This window comes from Acanthochromis polyacanthus, chromosome 9, assembly GCF_021347895.1.
Source record: "Acanthochromis polyacanthus isolate Apoly-LR-REF ecotype Palm Island chromosome 9, KAUST_Apoly_ChrSc, whole genome shotgun sequence".
Classification (NCBI taxonomy): Eukaryota; Metazoa; Chordata; class Actinopteri; family Pomacentridae; genus Acanthochromis; species Acanthochromis polyacanthus.
In genome coordinates, this window is record NC_067121.1 from 1,334,814 (window position 1) to 1,341,299 (window position 6,486).

The window sequence follows — 6,486 nt, forward strand, 5'->3', positions numbered from 1 at the left end:
GCAACAAAATATTAAGTTATGGGTACCATCATTTTTGTCCAGCCCTATTTCATTAGTTTGTTTTTTTAAATAATTATGTTAATCAACAATTCAAAAGTGATGGCTGATTTTGATGATTTAATTTTCAATAAATTTTTATTTATTGTTACTTTTGTGAGTTTCAAGTGATTTCAGTGAGAATTGTGGGTTTTTCCTTCTTTAACTGAGGGGTACCAACAATTTTGTCCATGTGTGTAAAAATGTGACCTCTGCAGAAGGAAACAATTTTGTCTGTGTCCTCACCAAGTTATATTTCTCCAGAAACCAATCCCTTAAAAATGTTCTAATTGGAAAAGAGACAAAATAAATCACTTTGATCAAAATCAGAGATGGAGACAAAGTTGCTTCATTCTTTCTGACTCGACACAAACTGACCCACATGTTGAAGCAGCTACTATCTACCATCAGATACATCATTTATTTGATCTCTTCTGATGATATCTCTTGTTTCCAATAATCTGTCACCCATCCAAGATCCAACTACAGTGAAGACAGAAAGACAATACAAACTTGACATTAAGTCCAACAGAGATACTGTAAGGGTTCTTTAAGATGTTCTGTCACTGCAATGAATGCGATGTGTGTGGAATTTTCAGCAATGTCATTCCTTAGTGTTCATTTTAAATCATGTGTTTTAACAGTTGATGAGGCAAAAAAGCCATTTGTGTTGTTAAATTTAAACATGAAGACAACATGGAAACAACTCATAACTTCACACATATAATAGGAATATAAAGACACCAAAGCACAACAGTTCATGTAGTTCTACAAAGAAGTCCACATCATTTTGTTGACAAATTTATACAGTCAAATGTTTTTTTATCAGGTGATAGTAGTTGGGGGACATCGAATTTTACTGATCTGTCAAACCTCAAACACTGATGCAATGGCGAGAAATGACTGTAAATTGTTGTTGAAAATAATTTTCAGAGGCCTCAACATCATTATTGGTGGATTATTTTCTCCATTTTGATGGGCCAAAAATTAAACATGTCGCCTCTGTTTAAGCTATTTGATCATCTGGCTCAGTTTCTAAAGTCTCTGAGTGGCTTCAATCCTCTTTTCTGTTCTGATTTGCTTTTTCAGTTCTCAACAGACAAATATTTGCCCTGGAAGTCTGTAAAGTTCTGACTTGGAACCTCTTCAGTTTAACATATATGTGCTTCTGCTTGGTGATGGTATCAGAAAACATTCATATGCAGATGACACACAGTTGTACATGTTACTCTCCTCCAATGATCTTAAGTCAGTGAGTGAATGAGATCATCAGCAGAGACAAACACTCTGTTAGTCAGAGCTGTGAGAGGAAGGAGGAAAGGATGAAGGGAGGAGCTAAACTGGAACTCAAGTACAGAAAAGACACAAACTTTCACAGTGGAGTTTGATCATTACTAGGAGCATTTAGGTGTTTGTATTTTGTCACACAATATGATCAGAATGAACTGCTGTTGGATAGTTTCTGTATAAACTGAGATGTTTCTATAAATGAGAGACAATCGCACAACAAATCCTCTGACAACCAAAATAACTGCTGAGAGACATCAACCACTGAACATGTGTGAAATAAAGAGAATCCAGTCTGTAAATTGAAATAGATGGAAAACAAGCAGGACTCAGGAAATCATTTAGAAAACACAATCATTGATTGATGACTGACTGATGATCAATACATATGTGAGAGAGTGAATGAGATCATCATCAGAGACAAACACTCTGTTAGTCAGAGCTGTGAGAGGAAGGAGGAAAGGATGAAGGGAGGAGCTAAACTGGGACTCAAGTACAGAAAAGACACAAACTTTCACAGTGGAGTTTGATCCAAGAACAGACAGATTGTCTTCATCTTCAAGATGCTGTCAGTGAACTTCAGTCTGTTTGTCACTTTGTTTGTGCTCACAATAAGAGGTAGGTGACATATTTAACATGGACAGAGTTTCATTGAGAAAAAGGATAAATCACAAAGTTCTACCCATACTCCATGGAATAAAACTGTTTACAGCTGCTGATTGATCTCCGTTAAACAATCATTTTTGCTGATTAATGTCTTCCTCTCCATGTTGTGTTCTTCTCCAGAGTGTAAAGGAGAAGACAAAGTGATGCAGCCATCAGGAGATGTCATTGCTGCTGAAGGAGACACAGTTACACTGGATTGTACTTTTGAGGGCAGTACCACAACTGATGTTTTGTTCTGGTACAAACAAGAAGTGAATGACTTTCCAAAATACCTTTTAAAACGTGGTGCTTATGGAAGCAATGCTCCAGAGTTCCAGAAACACAGATTTGATGCTACAGTTGACAACAACAAAGTTCCTCTGAAGATCCAGAAGCTTCATCTGTCAGACTCTGCTGTGTACTACTGTGCTTTGCAGCCCACAGTGACAGGAAACAGTAAAACTCTGTACAAAAACCTTTGGAGCAAAGACAACAGAAAACTCCACAACATCCACTAGAGGGAGACACACTCTGTTACACTTCTGTGGTTTTTAGGATTCAGTTTCGATTTTTCTGTCCAGCTCAGAATAAAGTCAATAATGTCTTCTTGTGTTGTTGCTGCTTCATTTAACTCTACGATTCCTGCGAAATCAATTTTAAACTGAAATTTAATCATTTTTACAGCTTGATCATCAGTTTATATGTAATTGGCGGCATACACAGAATTTTCATTCATTTTTATCAACTGGAGGTTTTGGTATTTATATTTAATTCTTACTTGTTGTAATAATGGGACAAACATTCTTATTACTGCAAACAGAAATAATTCCTTTAATTTGGCCCACAGATAGTCAGAGACTACTTCCAGTCCTGGATTCAGTGTTTTGTTTCATGTTTTTAAGAGTTCAGATGGATTTATAACACCAATAGAAATAATTCTGTCCTTATTTGTTTTTTAATAAAAGTAGTGTTATTCAAAGAGGATTTGTACAATAAAGATTTAAATACAGGGGAAAATATCAACATAATAGAAGGGATTCCATTTCCACAGTTTCAGGGTGAAGGTTGGAACTTATTGTCGATTAATCTGTTCAGACATTTTGAATGTCCTAATAACTTGTTAGGTCTATAAAACATCAGAAAATGGTGAAAAAATGTCCGGCTTCTTTCCTCAAATTCCAGGTAAGCTCCTCAAATGTCTAATTATTTCCACAATCCAAAGATATTCAGTTTTCTGTCATAGAGAAGCAATAAAATACACATATTGTAAAAAAAAATACTAAATATATTCAGTGTTAACAGCATGCAATTTTCAATTCACAAAACCTTTTTTTTCTTAATAATTTGAATATCGTTATAGTTGGTGATCAGTTCAAAAGTTGACAAATTATTTATTACATATTTAACCAACAGTAAATGACTGATGGCCTCTTGTCTCACATAAAGTTGAAAAATTACTAATTTTCAAATGGAAATCACAAATTGGAAAAAAAAAATGTGATTAGAAAATCACAAAGGCTGCAGTTTAGGATGTATGAGGAGCTAAAAAAACACAGAGAGAAGAAACTACAGATCAAAGAGGAGACGGAGAGATTCAGGGAGGAGCTGAGCTGTTACTGAACTATAGAAGAGACACAAACTTCCACATTCAACTCACTATCAATAAACATTACTTTGTTCAACATGGTTCTGTTGGAAAATTGTGGGTTTTGTGTGTTGCTTTTCTACATTTTAACAGGTACGCAACCTCTACAACATGAGAATATTGTGATTCATTTACATCATTTAATAAGATCAGATAAACTTTATGATTTACTTTATTGTTCCCTCCATGGAGAAGTTTTCAATAATAACAGTTTTCTCTTCCTTTAGGTGTCAACTGTCAACAACTCACTGCAGAAAAGGATGAAGAGTCCAGTTTAGAAGGCAGCACTGTGACTCTGTCCTGCAAATACACCAAAGGAGCTGCTCGTTTTTTCTTCTGGTATCGACAACATCCAGGAAAAGCACCAGAGTTCCTGATCTCTCATTCAGAGTCGGGAGACATAGGAGTAAATCCAGTCCCTGGACTGTCTGTTACAGTGAGAAAAGAAGAAACAAAAATGGATCTGAAGATCTCCTCTGCTGCAGTGACAGAGTCTGCTGTGTACTACTGTGCTCTGCAGCCCACAGTGACAGGAAACAGTAAAACTCTGTACAAAAACCTTTGGAGCAAAGACAACAGAAAACTCCACAACATCCACTAGAGGGAGACACACTCTGTTACACTTCTATGATCTGATCTGATTCTTTTCCATCATCTCCATCTTTATCTTCTCTGTGAGCTCCAGTCAGACATGGAGCAGGTCTCTGTGAATTTCCTCCTCTGAGGTTTCAGTCATTATTTTGATATGTTAACACAGAGACAGTTTGAGATCGTTTCTGTTTCCTGAGGCTGCTGAACTGTAAGAAGTACTGAGTCTCTGGATGTTTTTGTCACGATCTGAGGAGGGCTGAACCCGAGCAGAGAGCCACACCACCAAGGCTGGTTGGAATGAAGGGTTTTATTGCTGGAGGGTGAAATGGTGGCTTGGTGGGGGAAAACCAGGATGCAGGAGCGGGGGGTTCCAGGCAGGGACAGAAGGGGTCCAAGTAGGAGTGGGGGTCCATGCAGGAGTGGGGGATCCAGGCAGGGGAAACCGGTGATGACTGGTCTGGGGAGAGCCGGAGGGGAAGGAGAATGGCAGGGATCCCGGACAGCTGAACTGTGTGGAGGCAGGAAAAAACAACGTAAGAAAACAAGGTAAGAACTTAAAACAGATATAGTGAGAGGCAAGAGAGTGAACTGAACTGTGTGGTTCTTGTTCAATACTCTGGCAGGGAGTGGAAGGCTGAGCCGGTACTTATTGTTGAGGTGGGTCATTAGTGAGATGATCGTCAGCTGTCCGGGAGCCGTGGAGGTGGTTGATTGCCTGAGTGGAGTCAGCTGAGAAGCGAGACTCCACTCAGGCACCGAGCTGTAGGGGAAGATACAGGGCAGAGGAGTGGATGGGAGACAGGCAAGACAGACAGGGCAGAGGAGCGGATGGGAGACAGGCAAGACAGAGGAGAAGGGAGCTGTGACAGTACCCCCCCCCCTCAACGGGCGCCTCCCGGCGCCCCATGGACCCAACCAAAGAGGGGTCCACCGGGGCAACCAAGGAGCAGACAGAGACAAACAGAAGGACACAGGGACCAAAAGGACAGGAAGGGCAGAAAAGACGAGGGGAACCGACAGAAGGGAAGGATGGGAGGGACTGAAACAACAGGAGGGGCGGGAGGGACGGGAGGGACAGAAATGGGAGAGAGACTGAAGGGGACTCTAGGCTGGAGCTGGACCTGGGCTCAACCGGACTGGGAGAGGGAATGAACTAAGACAAGACTGGACTGAACTGAGCTGGACTGAGGGAAGGGAAGGACTGAGCTGAGGGAAGGGAAGGGACAGGACTGAGCTGAGGGAAGGGAAGGGAAGGGACAGGACAGGACTGAGCTGAGGGAAGGGAAGGGAAGGGACAGGACAGGACTGAGCTGAGGGAAGGGACAGGACTGAGCTGAGGGAAGGGACAGGACTGAACTGAGAGCAGGACTGGACAGGACTGAACTGAGAGCAGGACTGGACTGGACTGGACTGGGCAGGACTAAACTGAGAGCAGGACTGGACAGGACAGGACTGGACTGGACAGGACTGAACTGAGAGCAGGACTGGACTGGACAGGACAGGGCGGAGGGTCCGCTCCGGAGGACGGACCGTAGGCTGGACAGGCCGAGGATGGACAGAGCGGAGGGTCCGCTCCGGAGGACGGACCGTCGGCTGGACAGGCCGGGGATGGACAGGGCGGAGGGTCCGCTCCGGAGGACGGACCGTAGGCTGGACGGACCGTAGGCTGGACAGGGCGGAGGGTCAGCTCCGGGGGCCGGCCTGGTCGTGGCAGGGCAAACCGGAGGACCCGCTCCGGGGAACGGCCCGGAGGCGGGGCTGACCGAAGGAGTACTCGCTGGAGGGTCCACCTCCGAGGACAGCCTGGGGACCGGACAGGCCGAGGCAGGGACCGGACGGGCTGGGGTTTGACAGACTGGGGCTGGCTAGGCGGGAGGAGCCGTATTGAAGGGCGGCTCAGAAACTGGACAGACGGGGTGGATCGTTCAGGGAGACGGCCTGGGGGCGGTACAGTCAGGATGGACCGCTTCAAAAGACGGTCCGTGGACTGGGCAGGTTGGAGCTGGACAGATAGGAGGGGCCGTTCAAGAGGATGGTCCTGGGGATTGACAGACAGGCGGGGCCGCTCCGGCGGACGGCCCGGGGGCCGGACAGGGCAGAGGGGCCACTCCGGCGGACGGCCCGGGGGCCGGACAGGGCAGAGGGGCCGCTCCGGCGGACGGCCCGGGGGGCCGGACAGACATCTGGGTTGGAGGCTGGACCGGGGGCGGAGCCGGGACCGGTGGGTCCTCCGGGGGCGGCACAGAACACTGATCCAGGGGCCCCTCCAGGGGCGGAGCTGG